This window comes from Loxodonta africana, chromosome 4 (genome assembly GCF_030014295.1).
Source record: "Loxodonta africana isolate mLoxAfr1 chromosome 4, mLoxAfr1.hap2, whole genome shotgun sequence".
Classification (NCBI taxonomy): domain Eukaryota; kingdom Metazoa; phylum Chordata; class Mammalia; order Proboscidea; family Elephantidae; genus Loxodonta; species Loxodonta africana.
The window spans coordinates 143,347,912-143,373,294 of NC_087345.1; the positions used below are offsets into that span (position 1 = coordinate 143,347,912).

The 25,383-nt window shown below is 40.2% G+C and overlaps 1 pseudogene; it reads right to left on the reverse strand.

The window, feature by feature from the left end:
* LOC111750855 (prostaglandin-E(2) 9-reductase-like) overlaps positions 1-24,376 on the reverse strand; it is a 35,064-nt pseudogene extending 10,688 nt beyond the window's left edge.
* Positions 24,377-25,383: the final 1,007 nt, after the last annotated feature.

Genomic DNA, 25,383 nt, shown 5'->3' on the forward strand with positions numbered 1-25,383 from the left:
CGGCAGGACAAACTGACAGACACATGAGGGAAGGCTTTATTAGATTCAGGCTAAACACATTTGTCAAGAAAATTTTATAAAGTTGTTGGAGCACTGGTGGAGCTGTGATTTAAGCATTTGATCGTTAACCAAAAGGTCAGCAGTTGGAATCCACCAGCCGCTCCTTGGAAACCCAATGGAGCAGTTCTACTCTGTCCTATAGGGTAGCTATGAGCCAAATCAACTCTACAGCAATGGATTTTGTTTGTTTTTAGGAAGCACATGGAGCCCTGGTGGCACAGTGGTTAAAAGCTCTGCTGCTAACCAAAAAAGTCAGTAGTTCAAATTAACCAGTCACTCTTTGGAAACCCTAAGGGCATTTCTACTCTGTCCTATAGGGTCACTATGTGTAGAAATTGGCTCCGTGGACATGGGTTTAGGAAACACGTATTGACAGATGGTCCCACCACCAGTGATGTTTGATTTCAGCACTTGGCTAAGCAGGTAGTAGCCAGATCTGTTCTGTGTAATCACATATTTTCTCTTTTGCAATTAGCTCATAATAGGCTGGTTGATTTATTCGTATCAAAGAAAATCATGTTCTTCAACAATTTATGCTTAATGGTTTAGTATCCATGGGTGATTTTGGCCTAAATCAGTTATTTTGATGGGATTTGTAAATTATTATTTTCTATTTTTCTCATTCTTTATACTTTTCTTACCTGACTTTTTTCTATAAAACTAGAATATTACCTATCAACCCAGGATAAACTACAATTATTTCTCATAAGACAGAATAAATACATAATTCTTACCCTTTAATTATCAATATTCCAAAAAAAAAACTCTTTGCCATCAAGTTGATTCCAACTTATAGCAACCCTATACGACAGAGTAGAACTGCCCCATAGATTTTCCAAGGAGTACATGGTGGATTTGCACTGATGACTTTTTGTTGGCAGCTATAGCTCTTAACCACTATGCCACCAGGGTTTCCTACCAATATTCAGAGAAAGCAATTACTACAATAATCATCTTCCATAGGGACAAATTGTTCTATCTCTCTGCCTCTCATTCATATGGATTTAAAGATTTTTATTTATTCAATGTGTTAGAAATTATATTAGTCCTTATTCCTTTTTTATGCTCAAATCTACCCAACAAACTGTTTACCCTTTGAACATACACTTATAAGTCTTTGAGTACTTTCATGCTTTCTGGCACAATAGATGTCCAGAGCTGAAAAGTTGTTTCTCTCCTCCAGGTGAAGAGTTACCCTTCTCTCCTTGTGTCAGGTAATGGTATTTAATAGCCAAGAACTGGGCAATAGAGTTACTTCTTCTATGCAAGATCATTGTTTTTGACCCTGTCAGTGACAGAGAAAAAATATGTTTTCAATCATTAGTTCATGTTGGTATTTCTAGTTCAAATACCACTTTACAGTTTTTATCTAGCTTCTTTGAATTTTATCATGTCCTTTATATTTTAATATCACATTTTCATGTGATCTGACCCATTTCTGCCTTGGAATGTCATGCTTATCTCAACCAGAGCAAACTGCTAGATTTCTGCAAGTCCAAAGAGATCGTTCTGGTTGCCTACAGTGCTCTGAGATCTTCCCGAGATAAAAACCGATAATGAGGACAATGGGGAATTTATTCAAAACACCATTATTGAAGAAACATTTTTATTTATGCCGTATCCTATTTCCTGGTGTTAACTCCAATTGCTTGGATAAATGGGGGAGAAATACTGCAGAAATACTTCTTTATAATCCCATTACCCAGCCCAATGCTTTTACATTGTGTGTCTCATTATAGCTAATCAATGTAAAAGGATTTCTGAGAATGCAAACAAAGTTAAAAACGATATTACAGATGTATTCTTCCAACAATGATTCACAAATACAGGAACACGCAGCTTATACAGCGTGTACTGTGTGTTCAAAAAAAAAAAAATTGGGCAGCATCAAGGTTAATATAGTCCAAGAGGAGCAAAGAGAGTCCCAGAGGTCCAAGCCATTTCAGCTGGTGTATCAGATTCATTAAAATGTCGTGTGCGGGGAGGCGGAGCCAAGATGGCGGACTAGGCAGACGCTACCTCGGATCCCTCTTACAACAAAGACACGGAAAAACAAGTGAATCGATCACATACATAACAATCTACAAACCCTGAACAACAAACACAGATTTAGAGACGGAGAACGAACTAATACGGGGAGGCAGCGATTGTTTTCAGAGCCTGGAGCCAGCGTACCAGTCAGGTACGGCACAAGCACAGAGAGCTGCTCCACCCCCCTGAACTAACCCCGGGAGGGGGACCAGCCGGATCCGCAGGCGGCGTGGGACGCAGCCGGTAGGAGAAGTCCCCGGGAGGCAGTGACTGGTCTTGGAACGGGGAGAGCAGCATCCCAGCCAGGGAACCATACCGCCGGGATTTGGACTGGATGCAGGTACGGCATAAACACGGAGAGCTGCTCCACCCCCCTGAACTAACCCCGGGAGGGGGCCCAGTTGGGTCGTGCGGGTGGCGTGGGACTCAGCTGGTAGAAGAAGTCCCCGGGAGGCAGTGACTGGTATTGGAGCGGGGAGCACAGCGTCCCAGCCGGGACACTCGGTCACGGCACAAGCACGGGGACCTGCTCCACCCACCTGAACTAACCCCGGGAGGTGGCCCAACTGGTTCTCGGAGGCGGCACGGCAACGCGGCTGGAGGGACGAGAAGTCCCTGGGAGGCAGCGACTGATTTTGGATTCGAGAGTGCACCATCCCAGTAGGGGAGCCTTGACACTGGTCGTGGGGCTGGAAGCGGAGGATCTGACCTTGACTCCAGCGGGCCAGACCCCCAGGACAATCTCCACACAACCAGCACACATAGGCGACGCGCCCCGCGGAAATCTCAGATATAATAGTCATTCCAAGCAAGACAAGCAACTCTGGCTATATTCTGAGGTGCTACTCTCCTATCTCTCTGTTCCCTCCCCCACCCTCCCCAGGCGGCTTCATTAACATCCGAATAGCCTGAGCCAGAGGGAGAACTCTGATAGGGATCTGACTGCATTTTTTTTTTAGCAGATTTTCTGGAAAAACTAGTTTCCCAGTGATGGCTCGGAGACAACAATCCATATCAAACCACTTAAAGAAGCAGACCATGACAGCTTCTCCAACCCCCCAAACAAAAGAATCAAAATCTTTCCCAAATGAAGATACAATCCTGGAATTATCAGATACAGAATATAAAAAACTAATTTACAGAATGCTTCAAGACATCACAAATGAAATAAGGCAAACTGCAGAAAAAGCCAAGGAACACACTGATAAAACTGTTGAAGAACTCAAAAAGATTATTCAAGAACATAGTGGAAAAATTAATAAGTTGCAAGAAACCACAGAGAGACACCATGTAGAAATCCAAAAGTTAGCAATAAAATTACAGAATTAGACAACGCAATAGGAAGTCAGAGGAGCAGACTCGAGCAATTAGAATGCAGACTGGGACATCTGGAGGACCAGGGAATCAACACCAACATAGCTGAAAAAAAATCAGATAAAAGAATTTAAAAAAAATGAAGAAACCCTAAGAATCATGTGGGACTCTATCAAGAAGGATAACCTGCGGGTGATTGGCGTCCCAGAACAGGGAGGGGGGACAGAAAACACAGAGAAAATAGTTGAAGAACTCCTGACAGAAAACTTCCCTAACATCATGAAAGACGAAAGGCTATCTATCCAAGATGCTCATCGAACCCCATTTAAGACTGATCCAACAAGAAAAACACCAAGACATATTATCATCAAACTCACCAAAACCAAAGATAAACAGAAAATTTTAAAAGCAGCCAGGGAGAAAAGAAAGGTTTCCTTCAAGGGAGAATCTATAAGAATAAGTTCAGACTACTCAGCAGAAACCATGCAGGCAAGAAGGGAATGGGACGACAAATACAGAATACTGAAGGAGAAAAACTGCCAGCCAAGGATCATATATCCAGCAAAACTCTCCCTGAAATATACAGGTGAAATTAAGGTATTTACAGATAAACACAAGTTTAGAGAATTTGCAAAAACCAAACCAAAGCTACAAGAAATACTAAAGGATATTGTTTGGTCAGAGAACCAATAATATCAGATACCAGCACAACACAAGGACACAACACAGAACGTCCTGATATCAACTCAAATAGGGAAATCACAAAAACAAACAAATTAAGATTAATTAAAAAAAAATACACATAACAGGGAATCATGGAAGTCAATAGGTAAAAGATCACAATCATCAAAAAGAGGGACTAAATACAGGAAGAATTGAACTGCCATATGGAGAGTGATACAAGGCGATATAGAATGATACAAGTTAGGTTTTTACTTAGAAAAATAGGGGTAAATAATAAGGTAACCACAAAAAGGTATAACAACTCTATAACTCAAGATAAAAGCCAAGAAAAACGTAACGACTCAACTAACATAAAGTCAAACACTATGAAAATGAGGATCTCACAATTTACTAAGAAAAACGCCTCAGCACAAAAAAGTATGTGGAAAAATGAAACTGTCAACAACACACATAAAAAGGCATCAAAATGACAGCACTAAAAACTTATTTATCTATAATTATGCCGAATGTAAATGGACTAAATGCACCAATAAAGAGACAGAGAGTCACAGACTGGATAAAGAAACACGATCCATCTATATGCTGCCTACAAGAGACACACCTTAGACTTAGAGACACAAACAAACTAAAACTCAAAGGATGGAAAAAAATATATCAAGCAAACAATAAGCAAAAAAGAAGAGGAGTAGCAATATTAATTTCTGACAAAATAGACTTTAGACTTAAATCCACCACAAAGGATAAAGAAGGACACTATATAATGATAAAAGGGACAATTGATCAGGAAGACATAACCATATTAAATATTTATGCACCCAATGACAGGGCTGCAAGATACATAAATCAAATTTTAACAGAATTGAAAAGTGAGATAGATGCCTCCACAATTATAATAGGAGACTTCAACACACCACTTTCGGAGAAGGACAGGACATCCAGTAAGAAGCTCAATAGAGACACGGAAGACCTACTTACAACAATCAACCAACTTGACCTCATTGACTTATACAGAACTCTCCACCCCACTGCTGCAAAGTATACTTTTTTTTCTAGCACACATGGAACATTCTCTAGAATAGACCACATATTAGGTCATAAAACAAACCTTTGCAGAGTCCAAAACATCGAAATATTACAAAGCATCTTCTCAGACCACAAGGCAATAAAACTAGAAATCAATAACAGAAAAACTAGGGAAAAGAAATCAAATACTTGGAAAATGAACAATACCCTCCTGAAAAAAGACTGGGTTATAGAAGACATCAAGGAGGGAATAAGGAAATTCTTAGAATGCAACGAGAATGAAAATACTTCCTATCAAAACCTCTGGGACACAGCAAAAGCAGTGCTCAGAGGCCAATTTATATCGATAAATGCACACATACAAAAAGAAGAAAGAGCCAAAATCAGAGAACTGTCCCTACAACTTGAACAAATAGAAAGTGAGCAACAAAAGAACCCATCAGGCACCAGAAGAAAACAAATAATAAAAATTAGAGCTGAACTAAATGAATTAGAGAACAGAAAAACAATTGAAAGAATTAACAAAGCCAAAAGCTGGTTCTTTGAAAAAATTAACAAAATTGATAAACCATTGGCTAGACTGACTAAAGAAATACAGGAAAGGAAACAAATAACCCGAATAAGAAACGAGAAGGACCACATCACAACAGAACCAAATGAAATTAAAAGAATCATTTCAGATTACTACGAAAAATTGTACTCTAACAAATTTGAAAACCTAGAAGAAATGGATGAATTCTTGGAAAAACACTACCTACCTAAACTAACACATTCCGAAGTAGAACAACTAAATAGACGCACAACAAAAAAAGAGATTGAAACGGTAATCAAAAAACTCCCAACAAAAAAAAGCCCTGGCCCGGACGGCTTCACTGCAGAGTTCTACCAAACTTTCAGAGAAGAGTTAACACCACTACTACTGAAGGTATTTCAAAGCATAGAACAAGACGGAATACTACCCAACTCATTCTATGAAGCCACCATCTCCCTGATACCAAAACCAGGTAAAGACATTACAAAAAAAGAAAATTTTAGACCTATATCCCTCATGAACATAGATGCAAAAGTCCTCAACAAAATTCTAGCCAATAGAATCCAACAACACATCAAAAAAGTAATTCACCATGATCAAGTGGGATTTATACCAGGTATGCAAGGCTGGTTTAATATCAGAAAAACCATTAATGTAATCCATCACATAAATAAAACAAAAGATAAAAACCACATGATCTTATCAATTGATGCAGAAAAGGCATTTGACAAAGTCCAACACCCATTTATGATAAAAACTCTTACCAAATTAGGAATTCAAGGAAAATTCCTCCACATAATAAAGGGCATCTATGCAAAGCCAACAGCCAATGTCACTCTAAATGGAGAGAACCTGAAAGCATTTCCCTTGAGAACGGGAACCAGACAAGGATGCCCTTTATCACCGCTCTTATTCAACATCGTACTTGAAGTCCTAGCCAGGACAATTAGGCTAGACAAAGAAGTAAAGGGCATCCGGATTGGCAAGAAGGAAGTAAAGCTATCACTATTTGCAGATGACATGATTATATACACAGAAAACCCTAAGGAATCCTCCAGAAAACTACTGAAACTAATAGAAGAGTTTGGCAGAGTCTCAGGTTATAAAATAAACATACAAAAATCACTTGGATTCCTCTACATCAACAAAAAGAACACCGAAGAGGAAATAACCAAATCAATACCATTCACAGTAGCCCCCAAGAAGATAAGATACTTAGGAATAAATCTTACCAAGGATGTAAAAGACCTATACAAAGAAAACTACAAAGCTCTACTACAAGAAATTCAAAAGGACATACTTAAGTGGAAAAACATACCTTGCTCATGGATAGGAAGACTTAACATAGTAAAAATGTCTATTCTACCAAAAGCCATCTATACATATAACGCACTTCCGATCCAAATTTCAATGTCATATTTTAAGGGGATAGAGAAACAAATCACCAATTTCATATGGAATGGAAAGAAGCCCCGGATAAGCAAAGCACTACTGAAAAAGAAGAAGAAAGTGGGAGGCCTCACTCCACCTGATTTCAGAACCTATTATACAGCCACAGTAGTCAAAACAGCCTGGTACTGGTACAACAACAGGCACATAGACCAATGGAACAGAATTGAGAACCCAGATATAAATCCATCCACGTATGAGCAGCTGATATTTGACAAAGGACCAGTGTCAGTTAATTGGGGAAAAGATAGCCTTTTTAACAAATGGTGCTGGCATAACTGGATATCCATTTGCAAAAGAATGAAACAGGACCCATACCTCACACCATGCACAAAAACTAACTCCAAGTGGATCAAAGACCTAAACATAAAGACTAAAACGATAAAGATCATGGAAGAAAAAATAGGGACAACCCTAGGAGCCCTAATACAAGGCATAAACAGAATACAAAACATTACCAAAAATGATGAAGAAAAACCCGATAACTGGGAGCTCCTAAAAATCAAACACCTATGCTCATCTAAAGACTTCACCAAAAGAGTAAAAAGACCACCTACAGACTGGGAAAGAATTTTCAGCTATGACATCTCAGACCAGCGCCTGATCTCTAAAATCTACATGATTCTGTCAAAACTCAACCACAAAAAGACAAACAACCCAATCAAGAAGTGGGCAAAGGATATGAACACACATTTCACTAAAGAAGATATTCAGGCAGCCAACAGATACATGAGAAAATGCTCCCGATCATTAGCCATTAGAGAAATGCAAATTAAAACTACGATGAGATTCCATCTCACACCAACAAGGCTGGCATTAATCCAAAAAACACAAAATAATAAATGTTGGAGAGGCTGCGGAGAGATTGGAACTTTTATACACTGCTGGTGGGAATGTAAAATGGTACAACCACTTTGGAAATCTATCTGGCATTATCTTAAACAGTTAGAAATAGAACTACCATACAACCCAGAAATCCCACTCCTCGGAATATACCCTAGAGATACAAGAGCCTTCATACAAACAGATATACGCACACCCATGTTTACTGCAGCTCTGTTTACAATAGCAAAAAGCTGGAAGCAACCAAGGTGTCCATCAACGGATGAATGGGTAAATAAATTGTGGTATATTCACACAATGGAATACTACGCATCGATAAAGAACAGTGACGAATCTCTGAAACATTTCATAACATGGAGGAACCTGAAAGGCATTATGCTGAGCGAAATTAGTCAGAGGCAAAAGGACAAATATTGTATAAGACCACTATTATAAGATCTTGAGAAATAGTAAAAACTGAGAAGAACACATACTTTTGTGGTTACGAAGAGGGGAGGGAGGGAGGGAGGGAGAGGGTTTTTTATTGATTAATCAGTAGATAAGAACTGCTTTGGGTGAAGGGAAAGACAACACTCAATACATGGAAGGTCAGCTCAATTGGACTGGACCAAAAGCAAAGAAGTTTCCGGGATAAAATGAAGGCTTCAAAGGTCAGCGGAGCAGGGGCGGGGGTCTGGGGAACATGGTTTGCGGGGACTTCTAAGTCAATTGGCAAAATAATTCTATTATGAAATCATTCTGCATCCCACTTAGAAATGTGGCGTCTGGGGTCTTAAATGCTAACAAGCGGCCATCTAAGATCCATCAGTTGGTCTCAACCCACCTGGAACAAAGGAAAATGAAGAACACCAAGGTCACACGATAACTAAGAGCCCAAGAGACAGAAAGGGCCACATGAACCAGAGACCTACATCATTCTGAGACCAGAAGAACTAGTTGGTGCCCGGTCACAATTGATGACTGCCCTGATAGGGAGCACAACAGACAACTCCTGAGGGAGCAGGAGATCAGTGGGATGCAGACCCCAAATTCTCATAAAAAGACCAGACTTAATGGTCTGACTGAGACTAGAGGAATCCCAGCGGCCATGGTCCCCAGACCTTCTGTTGGCACAGGACAGGAACCATCCCCGAAGACAACTCATCAGGCATGAAAGGGACTGGTCAGCGGGTGGGAGAGAGATGCTGATGAAGAGTGAGCTAATTATATCAGGTGGACACTGGAGATTGTGTTGGCAACTCTTGTCTGGAGGGGGGATTGGAGGATAGAGAGAGAGGGAAGCTGGCAAAATTGTCACGAAAGGAGAGACTGAAAGGGCTGACTCAATAGGGGAAGAGCAAGTGGGAGTATGGAGTAAGATGTATGTAAACTTATATGTGACAGACTGGATTTGTAAACGTTCACTTGAAGCTTAATAAAAGTTAATAAAAAAAAAAAAAGATGGAATGAATACACAGAGTCACTACACCAAAAGGAATTGGAGGAAGTCCAACCAATTTCTGGAGGTAGCATATGATCAAGAGCTGACGGTACTGAAGGAAGAAGTCCAAATTGTGCTGAAGGTATTGGTGAAAAACAAAGCTCCAGAAATTGACGGTGTACCAGTTGAGAAGTTTCAACAAATGGCTGCAGCACTGGCAGTCTATGTCAAGTAATTTGGAAGACAGCTTAAGGCCAACTGACCAGAAGAGATCGATATTTGTGCTCATTCCAAAGAACGGTGATCCAAAAGAATGCAGAAATTATGGAACAATATCATTGCTATCACATAAGTAAAATTTTGCTGAAGATCATTCAAAAAAGTTGGAGCAGTACTTCAACAAGGAACTGCCAGAAGTTCAAGCCAGGGTCAGAATAGGACATGGAATGTAGGATAACGTTGCTGATTTTGGGTGGATCTTGGCTGAAGGTGGAGAATACCAGAAAGATGTTTACCTACCTGTGTTTTCGTGGCTCTGCAAAGGCATTCGACTGTGTGAATCATTACAAATTATGGATAAAATTACAAAGAATGGGAATTCCAGAACACTTAATTGAGCTCATGAAGAACCTGTACATAGAAAAAGGGACAACCGTTCAAATAGAACAAGGGGTTACTGCACGAGTCAGCGTGAAAGTTAACAAAGGTGTGAGTCAGGGTTGTATTCTTTCACCATACTTATTTAATCTGTATGCTAAGCAAATGATCCAAGAAGCTAGCCTATATGAAGAAGAATGTGGCATCAGGTTTGGAGGAAGACTCATTAACAACCTGCATTATGCAGATGAAACAACCCTGCTTGCCGAAAGTGAAGAGGACTTGAAGCACTTACTGATGAAGATCAAAGACTACAGCCTTCAGCATGGATTGCACCTCAACATAAAGAAAACAAAAATCTTCACAACCGGACCAATAAGCAACATCACAATAAATGGAGAAAATTTTGAAGCTGTCAAGGATTTCATTTTATTTGGATCCACAATCAACACTGACAGAAGCATCAGTCAAGGACTCAAATGATGTATTGCATTGCGCAAATCTACTGCAAAAGACCTCTTTAAAGTGCTAAAAAGCAAAGATGTCACTTTGAGGAGTAAGATGCACCTGAACCAATCATGGTATATTCAATTGCGTCATATGCATCGAAAATCTGAACAATGAATATGGAAGACAGAAGAAGAATTGACGCCTTGGAATTATGACGTTGATGAAAAATAATGAATATACCATGGACTGCCAGAAGAATCTGACTTGGAAGAAGTACAGCTAGAAGGCTCCTTAGGAGCAAGGATGGGGAGACTTTGTCTCATGTACTTTGGATATGTTATCAGGAGGGACCAGTCCCTGGAGAAGTACATCATGCTTAGTAGAGTAAGGGGTCAGTGAAAACGAGGAAGACCCTCAATGAGATGGATTGACTGAGTGGCTGCAACAATGAGATCAAACATATTAATGATCATGGAGGTGGTGCAGGACTGAGCAATGTTTCATTCTGTTGTACACACAGTCTCTATGAGTTGGAACTGACTCACTGACACCTAACAACTAAAGCAATAAAGTTTTCAAATCTAACTTCTAGTTTACAGAAACTGGAACTAGAGAAACAAATTATCTAATTCACAAGACAATAATCTGATAAATCCAGAATATTTGATAATAACCTGTTTGGATATTTTGGGATACAAAACAGCTGAGAGATCATTGCAGATTAAAAGAGCTTAAAAATATAACAAAAAGTAATACGAGCCACAATTGGATCCCAGTTAAAACAAAAGATGTATAAATTTTATGGGGATAAAATGTGGAAATTTGAATATGGACTGGATATTAGATGTTAGAAAATTATCATTAACTTGCTTAGATATAGTAACTTTTCTTTGAGAATATCTTCATCCTTATAAGATACATGCTGAGGTACTGTTATGGATTGAATTGTCTCCCCCTAAAATAAATGTTGGGATGCTAAAGGTTGTACTTGCAAATATGACCTTGTTTAGAAATAAGGGTTACCTTTTGTTATGTTAATGAGGCAGTAACAGTATAGGGAGGATCCTAAACCTAATCATTCCTGAGCTATAAAAAGTTAAAATAGACATAGACACACAAAGGGGGAAGAGGAAGGCAGTTATCAGAGACAGATGTATCTACAGGACGAGGAACTTCAAGATTTACAGCATGGTGGCTTAGTGGTTAAGTGCTATGGCTGCTAACCATAAAGGTTGGCAGTTTGAATCCACCAGGTGCTCCTTGGAAACTCTGTGGGGCAGTTCTACTCTGTCCTGCAGGGTCACTATGAGTCAGAATCGACTCGACAGCAACAGGTACTAGAAGCTGAAATAGACAAGGAAGTACCTCCCCCTAGAGGCATGACCTGAATTTCCACCTCCAGCCTCCTGAACCGTGAGAAAATAAGTGGTCTTTATGGTTACTCACTTGTGATATTTCTGTTATAGCAGCACTAGGCAGCAAAGACAAGCATGTAGGTGACAAGTATAATACCTACAACTCATTTTGAAAATGTTTGGCAAAAAAGAAATATTTAAGCAAAAAATTTCAGGGTAGACGTCAAGGAGAACAAAACCAAGATTTAGTCAGTCTCTAACTCTACCCCCACAGATTGCTAAATGTCCCTTAGGGTTGACTTCCTCTACATTTATCATCATTATAAACTAGTAACTTCATCCCTTTAACCTGGAGGACTTCAATAGTCTCTGGTTATTGTTTGTGCATGTGTGCTTAATAGGTCAAGAACACCTGAATAGAGATATCAAAAAAAAAAAAGAATTCAGGCATGCAAACCACACACAAACCTTAACACTCATCTTCTCCTTTCAATGCCTTTCTAGACAGAGGCTCTATTGTTGTTAGGTGCCGTCGAGTTGGTTCCAATTCATTGAGGCTCTATGTACAAAGAACGAAATACTGCCCAGTCCTGCTCCATCCTCATGATAATTACAATGCTAGAGCCCATTGTTGCAGCCACTGTGTCAATCTATCTCACTGAGGGTCTTCTTCTCTTCCCATAATGTCCTTCTCCAATGACTGACTCTAGAGAGATTCTACACTCTAGAAACTTCTAGTTCAAAAATGTAAGCTGAATAGGAGGGGAAGATATCAGACATAATTACAAAAAAAAAAAAAGAATGTGAAGAACAGAAAGCAGAAGCAGACCTGGTGGAATGAGGGCCTCACCTGGTTGCAGACAGGCTTGTGCTTGAGCCCTGGCTTGTTTAGGATCATCTCTAGCTGCCTGCAGTTAAAGTTGAACACTCCAATGGACTTGGCCAACCCTGCATCCTTACACTTCTCGAGGGCCTGGGGAGAAAGGGGTTGTGAGGAAGAATTTGGGTGATTTGGTCATAGAACAAATGGGAGATAGAGCCTTGTTAACAGAAACAAGTTTCTAGAAATGACCATGAAACTGATTGGCACTGATTGTCATGAAAAGCAAAAGTAATATAGAGAAGATTGGAAGAAGATGGTGATAACAAAAATAGAATTAGTGTATCATACTTAGGAAAACAGATGACAGTATGGCACACTGTCCTCAATTTTCTCTTCTCTTTCTCTGTGTCATATTCCACTAAGGCTGTCCTTCAGGCTAATCTATCAAAAGACCCCAAGTCCAGGTCATGAACTTCTAAAGCCAATTGGGCATATTCCCTTTGGCGCAGCAGCAACCTTAGACGCAGTGGATTGATTTTCCCATGAGACACTTTTTTCACAGGGCTTTTAAACACTGATCTTTCTTGAGTCTCCTCTTAATTCCCAGGTTGCTTCCCTTGCTAGAGCCCCAACTTTCGGCCTTTAATATTAAAGAGTTCCAGTGTTGAGGCCTCAGACCTCACTGCTTTTTTATCTCATCTCATTCTCAAGTGATCTATTTATGTTCATGATTTTAAATACTCTCTACATAACTAAGTCTCACAAATTGATATCTCTACCCTAGACTACCCCATATATAAATAGACTTCCAGATTCAACTGCTTACTCATCATCTTTATAGATGTCCGGTTAGGCATCGCAAACTAAACATGCCAAAAACTGAGCTTCTGGTCCCCCTCCCAACCTGCTTCTCCTGCAGTCTCTGTCTCGGTGGAAGCAAACAACACCAGCAAGTTGTTCAGGACAAGGAACTCAGACTCTAACTAGTGTTCTCTTAGTTTCACATACCTCATCCAGTCTATCAAAGCATCATGCCACCTCTCCTCTCAGAACAGATCCAGAATCCACCCATTTCTTATAACCTTCACACTTTTATCCCATAATTTCTCATTTGGATTATTTCATGAACCTCCTCTCGAGCCTTTCTAACTAACCCCTCTAGTTTATCATCCACACAGCATTTGGATACATGTAGTCCAGTAGAGCTTCCTGTGATGACAGAAATAGTGCATAGCTACACTGTACCATAGGGTGACCACTAGCCACGTGTAGCTATCAAAATATGTGACTGAGGAACTGAATTTTAAATTTTACTGATTTTTCATTAATTTAAAATTAAACACTCATACTTGGCTACTACTCAGCCTATTAGTGCAAATATAGAGTGGTCTTTCTATAAAGTAAATCAGATAAAACTCCTCTAATGGCTTTCAAGCTCATGCTGAGTCAAAGCCAAGGTCATTCTTATAAGGCCTGCCATAATCTAATCTCCTTTGTCCTCTGAGCTCACCTCTTCCCACTCTTTTCTCTTCCAGCTTTAGGAGAGACCTTGGTGTTCCTTGGACACAAAAGCACTCTACCTCATGAATGGCTTTTCACTTGCTGTCCTCTCTGCCCAGATACTCTTCCCCTGGAAATCCTATGGCTCACACCTTACTATAGACTGCAGTTCAATTTTTCTCTTATCAATGAAGCTTTCCCTTAGAAGCCTCTATTACCTAAATACTCACACCCAACCACTCCCCCCAGAACACTGCTGTATTTTTTTCCATGGACTTAGCACCATCGGACAATTATACAGTTACGTTTTTACTTTTTTATCTTTTGGTGGTTACCTACTTTTGTCTCCACTTACTTAGGTATAACATCTATGAGGGCAGGTACTTTTGCTTCCCTAGGACACACCCCCCCACCACAATAGTTTATTCATACACTCTTTATTAATAGATGAATATCGTAACCCTAAGTCTATATAAGGAAGAAAAAAAATAGCAAGTTAGTCACAATGTCTCCAGCTGGACTCCAGAAGGAAGTAGGGTGAGAAATGGTAAACCATAAATTAATTTATCATACAACTCACAAAACTGAAGTTGGGCACCAGGCAGGGAGTCAGAGCAATGAGGAAACCTGTGGGGAAGAGCTCTGATTTCCTGTCATGACAGGTGTGGAAAGTCATTTGTCAGATGCAGAGCATGGGGCACTAGAGGGAGAGTAAGGTATTGGGAGTTACTGAGTTAACACCACACGCTGTTCTGGTTGAGGAAGCTTATTAATGAAAGTCATGCCAGAGGTGATGCTGCTACCTAGTTTATGGTAATAGATATTGCACGATTCACATGTGTTAAGCAAAACAAGATATTTTAGAAAAATTTATTTTCAGGCCCTCAAAGTGTATAAGAAAGGTCATGAAATTTACACATATCTTACTCTCCTTTCCTGGGGAGCTTTAGGGTGGAGATGGGACTGTACTTGATGTTTCAAATATCTACACTCTTCTAAAAATTTTTCCCATCAGTCTTGGGAACACATGGTTAGAAAAAACTGTTTGTATCAATATAACTTCAAATTTATCATTCAATTTCCTATACCCTTCTAGACCAGATAGAAAAAATTTCCCCTTTCATTCTCCAAGAGTAGCTTTATTGACTTACCAAGGCAATAGCCTTGGTATTGTGTCAACTTCCTTTCAGAAGGAAGGTCACACTCTGGTATGACCAGGAAAACGCTAATTAAGGAATAAAGCTCCAAAAGAACTTTGAGATCATTTGCCCAATTCCTGATGTTAAAGAGAAGAAAAGTGAGATCAAGGACTACACATGTACTTTCTTAACACAGGTGCAAGATGTGAACCAGGTTCCCCCTCTCCTGGCTTCGTCACTGTCAGGGGTGGAATAGTGTCCCCCCAAAATATCTGTCAACTTAGCTGGACCATAATACTGAGTATTGTGTGATTGTCCACGATTTCACGTGATTTTCCTATGTGCTGTAAATCCTATCACTATGATGTAATAAAATGGGTTAGCTGAAATTATATTGATGAGGTCTACAAGATTAGGTAGTGTCTTAAGCCAATCTCTTTTGAGATATAAAAGAGAAAGGCGAGTGCCCAGGCACAACCGATGACTGCCCTGACAGGGAGCACAACAGAGAACCCCTGAGGGAGCAGGAGATCAGTGGGATGCAGACCCCAAATTCTCATAAAAAGGGCAGACTTAATGGTCTGACTGAGACTAGAAGGATCTCGGCAGTCATGGTCCCCAAACCTTCTGTTGGCCCAGGACAGGAACCATTCCCAAAGACAACTCATCAGACATAGAAGGGACTGGGCAATGGGTTGGAGAGAGATGCTGATGAAGAGTGAGCTACTTGTATAAGGTGGACACTTGAGACTGTGTTGGCATCTCCTGTCTGGAGGGGAGATACGAAGGTAGAGAGGGTTAGAGACTGGCAAAATTATCACGAAAGGAGAGACTGGAAGGGCTGACTCATTAGGGGGAGAGTAAGTGGGAGTGTGGAGTAAGGTGTATATGAGCTTATATGTGACAGACTGACTTGATTTGTAAACGTTCACTTAAAGCTCAATAAAAATTATTAAAAAAAAAAAAGGAAAGGGAAGCTGGCAGAGAGTGGGGACCTCATACCACCAAGAAAGAAGCACAGGGAGCAGAGTGCATCCCTTGGACCTGAGGTTCCTGTGCTGAGCTGCTCCCAGACCAAGGGAAGACTGATATATCACAAGGACCTTCCTCCAGAATCGACAGAGAGAGAAAGCCTTCCTCTGGAGCCGGTGCCCTGAATATGGACTTCTAGCCTACTGAACTGTGAGAGAATAAACTTCTCATTGTTAAAAAAGAGAAAAGGCAAGCAGAGAGACTTGGGGACCTCATACCACCAAGGAAGCAGTGTCAGGACAGAGTGCATCCTTTGGACCTGAGATCCCTGTGCTGAGATGCTCCCAGTCCAAGGGAAGACTGATGTATCAAAAAGACCTTCCAGCAGAGCAGATAGAAAGAGAAAGACTTCCCCTGGAGGTGGTGCCCTGAATTCAGACTTTTAGCCTACTGGACTGTGAGAGAATAAACTTCTTTTTGTTAAAGCCATCCCCTTGTGGTACTTCTGTTATAGCAGCATTAGATGACTAAGACACTCATAATTTGCTTTCTCCTCTAAGCACTCATCTTCCATGTGACACAGAGATCCACTGTGTTGAACATTACTTTTTCATGTTCATTTGTTGGTGGTACCTCCTCCCCAGGCTGGAATAAAAGCAGTCATTAGAGTGATATCACAAAATGCTGCCTGCATGTTAGCCATGCTGTGTGGTACATCTAGGACTGGGACACTAAGCCTCCATGAGGTAGGTACAGCATATCTCCAGATGCTAATATTTGCAAAATGTTTTGTGCATAGAGTTGTAAGGAATGCCTTTTAAAAGCCAAGCTTCCCATAATCTATTATCTACTATACATCTATTATATGTCACTTTCTTATGTTTTAATGTGGACTCATATTTGAATTATGTTACTTTTGTCTGCCCAGCGTATTTTGTTTTTGATCAAATTATTCTCTTTCACCTGGAAAGGCAATAAATAACGTCCTTCATTTTCATAACAATGGATTACAACATAAATCCAGACTGAGCTGTAACCGTACAATCAGAGTTCCTTATCCTTCTAAACACACAATGGCCCAAAGGTAGGCACATGAACCAAACAGGGTGAATAAGGAATCATGAACTATTATTTTGGATCCTTCCCCAGTATAATAATCCATTTGCTCTCCTAAGAAAAACTGAATTCAACCATCCATGCAAGATGATGTTCATACTGACAGTGAAAGTGACATAGGTTTAATTACGCAAATTTATTAACTTTAGAGCTACTGGGAAATGGATAATGTAGAGATCAGCATAGTCCAGCTGAAGCTTTTTCAGTGACTTTTCCAAGGCTGGCCGAACCAACTCTGGTCGAAGGAAAGTGGCCCAAAGCTGCAGTGATCAAGAAAGAAGGCGTGTTTGATTAATACTTTAGGCAATTTAATGAAGAGATGTAGAAACAGGTGACACATGGATTGTGTTCGGCATATCCAAAGCTGAAATTTGTTTGTCAACATCATTGATATTAAACTAAACCTGGGTCACTAATGTAGACAGAACAAATGTGAACCTGGACTGTAATCAGTAAGAGTAGATGTAATCTTTAGGTTTTATTCAGGCTCTTATTTATTGTGATACTTTAAAACGTGTGGGTTTCATTATGAAATGTAATAGAGAAAGATGATCAATATATCTAAAAGAAATAGAAACCCTGCCCTATGAAAGCAGCTTTAAAGGAATGGGATTTCCTGCATGTGTTGTATACAGAGGAGGACACTGAAAAACACCTGTGCTGGGAGAGTCCCATTACAGGTAATAGACAAAGAGAGGATCTCTACCAGTTTTTGCAACATTTTGTTTAATGTTTACCTCCTGGGAAGTTACTGTCTTGCTTCTCCTAATATTTACTTTTCTACTGGTTGAAAACTAGATGATCACATGCGTGAAAACTCTTTGTTTTTGGGTTTCCCTTTTTTCTGATCTACTCACATAAACACTATTATTAGTTTGAATATATTGTCAGTACATCTACTGAGCAGTAGAAGGAAATGCCTCAAGAGATAATAATCATTATCAAGAAACAATTATGCCCATCAACTCAATTATGTTTAGTAGAGAACACAAAACAATTTCACACTTTGTCTAATTCTATCCTCAATTCAACCCTATGATGGAAGCATTAATGTCCCTTTCATGTAGATAACTGAAGGAAAAAATGTGTTGCACATGCTAATATGTGCTGGGCACAATTCAAGAAATGTTAGCTATCAGGCAGTCCCCATGTTACAAAAGTCTGACTTGGGGACAACTCATACTTGCCCTTTAATGTTAGGTAAATTTGTCTTCACTTTGAAACAACTGAACCAACCCCTACTAGCAACATATTCTTCAACACAATCACTTCACTTGTTGCATGTGCAGTTTTTAAATCATTGTAAAGGCTTTGAACCTTTTCTTGCGCTAACGTAAGTCTACATAAGAACCGTATGCACCTGTCCTGACTGCCTACAAATTCTTAATGCCACCTTCAGGAATGCACCTCATTAGCAGCCTAGGGATTGCCTATATCTTGTTTAATACTGCAATAGCCTTCTTATAGTGTTCTCTGTGTGGACAAAGGTGAGGCCTGAAATTCAAAATATTAAGAAATTTTACAGATCACACTGATAAGAAAAGCTGTAATTTGATTATAGATCTGTGTGACTCTATCATTTCTGCAAAGTCACAGTGCTTTAGGCTGAGGCTCAGAAAATAAAATACTTTAAAGTCATAAAATTTAATCATAGCAATGATTAGAAAGCTACCACTTCTCTCTTCTTTTGATACTAGTTTTATTAGGTAAATATGTGTGAATAAAAGATGTAGAAATAAGCATAACTCGCTAAACCACTCAACCCATTTCCATACACAATCACTTCATAAATATGCACACACACACACACCTTATACACAGCACCTTTGAAGTGTAGAATATGTCTTCTCTCCTCACAATGCCATCAGCACTCTTGCTTCGGATGGCTTATGCAACTTCCCCTTTATTTTGGTACACATAAGCTGAGTCAATATGACAAAAGCCAGCAACAATAGCTAATTTGGTTGCCTCCTCAGCTGCACTCTTAGGTACCTAAGGAGAAAGCAAAAGATAAGATTCAGGTATCTACTAGATTGAGAGGTAGTTGGTGCCACAAGCGCTGACCTTCACCAGAAAGAACCATTCCTTCATGTCTTGTGTTAGTTCTGGATGTAAAGTACCCACTGGTCTGCTTGGAACTTTTCCAATTTTAGAAATGAAGTTGGGCATCCCAGGAAACCCTTCATTTCAAGGAAACTGGGGTAGTTTTTCACAGGCATTGAAAGTCTCTAGGTCACGGTTTCACTAAATAACTAGAGTAAATGGCTGTTTTCATAGGTATGATTTATTGGAGTGAAGTAACACAAAGCAAAATCAGCAAAGAGAAAAGGTACATGGCAGGAATTACAGAGGAAACCATGCACGAGCTTCAGATGTTTCTAGTGGAGTCACACGGCATGCAGTTGGTTCCTCAGGGGTTGAATTTTGACAACACGTAGGGAATGTTCTCTGGTGGGAAGCTCATTAGAGATGCAATGCCCAAGCTTTTTACTGGGGGCTGGTCACATAGGTACTGTCTCCCTAGCACATACCAAAAAGCCAGACACCCAGAAGTAAAGCAGTTATTCATGCTAAGCCTCATTGTTTATGCAAGCAGTTTAGACATAAACACTCTTACCAAGCATAGAATGATGGGATCCCTCCTGAAACCCTATTTCTGAATGTCAGTCAGGGCCAACCTTGAAAACAAAACTTTCTATGGATGGTAGTCTACTGTTAATACTTTTGTAAGAGCCACTTACAAAAGGATTGTATACCCAAACCCAAAAAAACCCATTACCTTTGAGGCTATTCTGACTCATATCTATTTGTATACAAGAGCTAACTAGTAGGTGTAAAATCTGTAGCCTAGAGACGGGGTCAAAATGATGGAATAGTCAGATGTTTACTGTCATCCTTCTTACAACAGAGACCATAAGAATCAATTATATATGACAACCTAGGAGCCCTGATCATCAAACACAAAGCTGAAGAGTCGGATTGAGCAGCAGAGGGTAGGAGAGACAATTCAAAGCAGCAAAAAAGTGCCAATCCCTAAGGCTGCTAGCACCCTGCTGGCTGGGTCAGCTGGCACATGTGGGCTGAGGTGAGCAATAACATTTAGGAGGCATCTCACCACACTGGGTGAGGCTGGGCAGCCGCAAGTGTGCTTGAGCCTCCAGACAGAGCTCGGTGGAAGCAGTGGTGGAGGAGCAAAAGTTAAGTACAATCCTATAACCTACTGTGGGGGGTCAAAGTAACCCCTACCCCTATGGGAGTTTCATAGAGGAGAAGTGCCTTTTTCCCCTCACCATCTCCCACCCCACTCTGCTGACACCCCTTAAGCAAGAAGCCGGGCTACCCATGCTGAAACCAGTCTCACGGCTTAAAAAAAAAAACACCATGCTCTACCTGTGAGCAGCTAATATTTGACAAAGGCCCAAAGTTCATTAAATGGGGAAAAGCTAACATCTTTAACAAATGGTGCTGGAATAACTGGATATCCATTTGCAAAAAAAAAAAAGAACAAGACTCATACCTTGCACCATGCACAAAAACTAACTCAAAATGGATGAAAGGTCTAAATATAAAATCTAAAATGATAAGGATCATGGAAGAAAAAAATAGGGACAATGTTAGAAGCCCTAATACATGGCATAAAAAGAATACAAAACATGACTAACAATGCGCAAACACCAGAAGAGAATCTAGATAACTGGGAATTCCTAAAAATCAAACACTTATGCTCATCCAAAGACTTCACCAAGAGAGTAAAAAGACAACCTACAAACTGAGGAAAAAAAAATTGGCTGCAACATATCTGATCAGGGTCTGATCTCTAAAATCTACAAGATACGGCAAAACTACAACCACAAAAAAACAAATACCCAATTAAAAATGGGCAAAGGATATGAACAGACACTTTACCAAAGAAGACATTAAAGGGGCTAACAGGTACATGGGGAGATGCTTATGATCATTAGCCATTAGAGAAGGGCAAATCAAAACTACAATGAGATACTACCTCACCCCAACAAAAAAAGACTAGCATTAATCCAAAAAACACAAAATAATGTTAGAGAGGTTGCAGGGAGACTGGAAAACTCATGCCCTCTGCTGGTGGGAACGTAAAATGGTACAACCACTGTGGAAAACAATTTGGTGCTTCCTTAAGATGCTAGAAATAGAAGTACCAGAGGATCCAGCAATCCCACTCCTAGGAATATGTCCTAGAGAAATAAGAGCCATCACACAGACATATGCACACCCATGTTCATTGCAGCATTGTTCACGATACCAAAAAGATGGAAGCAACCTAGGTGCCCATCAACAGATAAGAGGATAAAGAAATTATGGTGCATACACATAATGGAATACTATGCAATGATAAAGAACAATGATGAATCCTCAAAACATCTCACAACATGGATGAATCTGGAGGGCATTATGCTGACTGAAATTAGTCTGTCACAAAAGGACAAATATTGTATCTGACCACTGTTATAAGAACTCAAGAAAAGGTTTAAACAGAGAAAAATGTATTCTTTGTTGGTTATGAGGATGGGGAGGAAGGAAGGAAGTTCTCTAAGTAGATAGTAGACAAGGATCAACTTTGGTGAAGGGAAGGACAACACACAATGCAAGGGAAGTCAGCACAAATGAACCAAAGCAAAAGCTAAGAAGTTTCCTGAACACATCCAAACACTTTGAGAGACTGAGTAGCTGGGGCTGGGGCCTGGAGGCCATAGTTTTGAGGGACATCTAGGTCAATTGGCATTAGAAAGTTTATTAAGAAAATGTTCTGCATCCCCTTTGGGGAGTGGCATCTGGGGTCTTAAAAGCTTGCAAGTGGCCATGTAAAATCTATCAATTGTTTCCATCCCACTTGGAGCAAAGGAGAATGAAGAAAACCAAAGACACAAGAAAAATGTCAGCCTAAGAGACTAAAGGACCACATAAACCAGAGACTCCACCAGCCTGAGAGCAGAAGAATTGGATGGTGCCTGGGTACTACCAGTGACTGCCCTGACAGGGAACACAATAGAGAGCCCTGAATGGAGTGAGAGAAAAGTGTGGAGCAGAACTCCAATTCACATAAGAAGGCCAGACTTTATGGTCTGACAGCGGTTGGAGAAACTCCCCAAACTATGGCCTCTAGATGCTCTGTAAACTCAGAACTGAAACCTTTGTCCCTCAGACAAAGATTAGACAGGACTATAAAACAAAAAATAATACACATGATGAGTGTGCTTCTTAGTTCAATCAGATACATGAGACCAAAAGGGTGGCTCTTGTCCAGAGGCAGGTTGAGAGGGAAGGAAGGGACAGGAACTGGTTGAATGGACACAGGGAACCCACGTTAGAAAGGGGGAGTAGGCTGTCATATTGTGGGGACTGTCACAAAACAATATATGTATAAATTTTTGTATGAGAAATTAACTTGAGCTGTAAACTTTCACCTAAAGCACAATTAAAAAAAAAAAGTGTGTAGTCTCGAATATAGATCCATTCATAAGACGGAAGCTGTAGACTTAAGGGATTAGTAAAGTGGGTGTCTGGCCTGAAAACCAAGGCCAATTAAATTAGGGAAGATGTGATAATAGTGAAATGTAAAATCATTGGTTTGTCTACTGAAAATTGAACACCAATATTAGAGTGCCTGTGATAAAGGACAAAAAGAAAAATGAAACAAAGTGTTTTTGATGTCTTTTTAAGTATTTCAGAAGCTTTGTTTTTCAACCTAATCACTGGGAAGTTGATAGTCCTAGCTGCCCTCTGAAGACCCCCAGCCATGTTCCTTCCTTAGGTGTACCAGCAGGAGAAAGTTACCATGCCTGAAACCTCAGGGCTATCCTTGAACCTTCTCTGTCCCTCATCCTCCTTTGCAGTACTAAGTAGACAATACCTGTCACTTGTCCTTCTCAATGTCTCTTGAATATATCCTTTAATATTACAGAGGAGAAAAATGAAACCCAAAAGTTCAGTCACTAGTCTCTTGTCACACAGCTAAGTGACCTGAAAGACAAATTTGGAATGCAAACTATCTGGCTTCTAGTCTAGTGACTAGTCCCCTTTTCTCCCTCTTCTATGAGGGGACAAACTCTACCTATTTGCTTCAAATCTAATGCACTTTAACAAAAACCAGGAATTGAAGACTTGGTCTTTTAAGATTGTAGCATTTCCCCCCAAAAGGTGTCATCTTTCCTTCCAGGATGAGTTTCCCATCAGTGAGAGACATATAAGGGAAACTGGGCTCCGTCCAGGTGCACCATTTATTGCCTGGTGCTCAGTACAAAACTCAAATTATCTACCACAATTCCTCATGCACCTTCATTTCCAGGACGTTTTACCTCAAAGATTGCTATGCATCATGTCTCCTTGGTAGAAAGAAACAATTCTTGCATTATAGAATTATACATAAAAACCCCTCCCCTTGCGATCAGTCTCAATACATGGCAGCTGGCAGGCAGTGTTCTTGACTGCTAGGTTCATCTCTTCTGACAAGCTGTGACATCTATGGAAACAGGAGGAACAACTAATGCCCAGAATAACCTGTAGGTGACCATATATCAGACCCAGAAGCACTGAGTGAATCCTGTCTACCTTCTCACTTTATCCATGGAAAAGCTATAGCCTGGTGAAACTAAGACCCCAGGGAGTCCCCCAGAGTCACACAAGAACTGGGGATGTAGAAACCCAGGTCAACTCCCACTCATTCCGGAGCAGTTTTCATTTGAGTCTTTAATTCTAATGCCCCTATCCTTACATCTTTTGGGGCAAATGTGCCAAATCCCAGGACAGGAATGAAGTGACCATCCTTTAGGTTCATACACTGACATTTGAGATCCATCTTCTATCACTGTCCTGACTGAGCAGAGCCTGTTTTCTTTTCTCTGCTTTCCCCCAGATATATGAGCAACAGGAAGGCAAGACTCCAAATTTCTTGGTCAACTGTTATTTAAAGGCATGTAGGAGGAGCCAAGATTAAAGCAGTATTCCAACCAGTGAGTCAGAATTGACTCCATGGCAACCCTTTAAACTTTTGTCTCACACTACCTTTTTCACCTGACACAGACCTCACTTGCTGCTCCTCAGCCATAGTTAAACTTCTGATTATTGCCTCTGATTTAATACAAAATTTGAATTTCTCCTGGCATTAACCTGGGCTGGGCTTTCTGGACACTGCCACCATCTTTTTTCTCTCTTGAATTGAGAATTTTTTTTTGACCACCTTTGGATTGAAGGTTTAAACAGATCCAGATCTTGGTGGCTCCCAACTGGCCTAGCTGGATATACCAGAGTTGGTCAAAGTCTCTGTTGAAATGGTCTGGTCTTAGGACCAGAATTACCTGCTCCCCTACACCACACCTAGAAACTCTGGGGTGTCTCTCAACAGCCTTCAGTAGTGGCCTCTGCTTCTCTACTGATTTCTCTGTGACTCAAATTTACTACAGACTAAGTGTAATGACTCTGTATGTAGGGTGATCCTTAGTTCTATGAGCAGCTGTCATGAAGTGTTGTGGCTATTTCCCCACATTCTGTGTTTCTTCTCTGCCCCCTATTTCAGAGATACAATTCCCTCCTCCATCACTGCCATGATTCCAGGAGAAATGAAACCTTGGAGCAGGAATTATAAACTCTCAGGGCTTAGAGGCCAATTTAGAGCACAGAATAAGTGAAAACATCAGACAACACACAGTGTTATGACAATGACTAAAACCTTTACTGGAAATAGATTTATATTAATCTTTACGGAAAATTTTCAGATGCTCAAAAGAAAAATGCTTAAGGACTCATCTGTGACTAAAATGCATAGCAAACGTCAGTTAGGTATTCATCTAACCTGGGTTTCAGTGAGAGCAATTTCACTATATGATTGTCGAAATCATCCCATTGTGCTATCTCTGATAGCTAGAAATGTTTTCCCTAGATAAATCAAACTAAAAAAAAAATCGAACCACAAATTCAAATGGATAAGAAGTAAGGTAGCATGCCATCAGGAACTGATGGTACTAAAGGAAGAAGCCCTAGCTACACTGAATACATTGATGGAAAACAATTCTCAGGGAACTGGCTGAATACCAATTAAGATATTT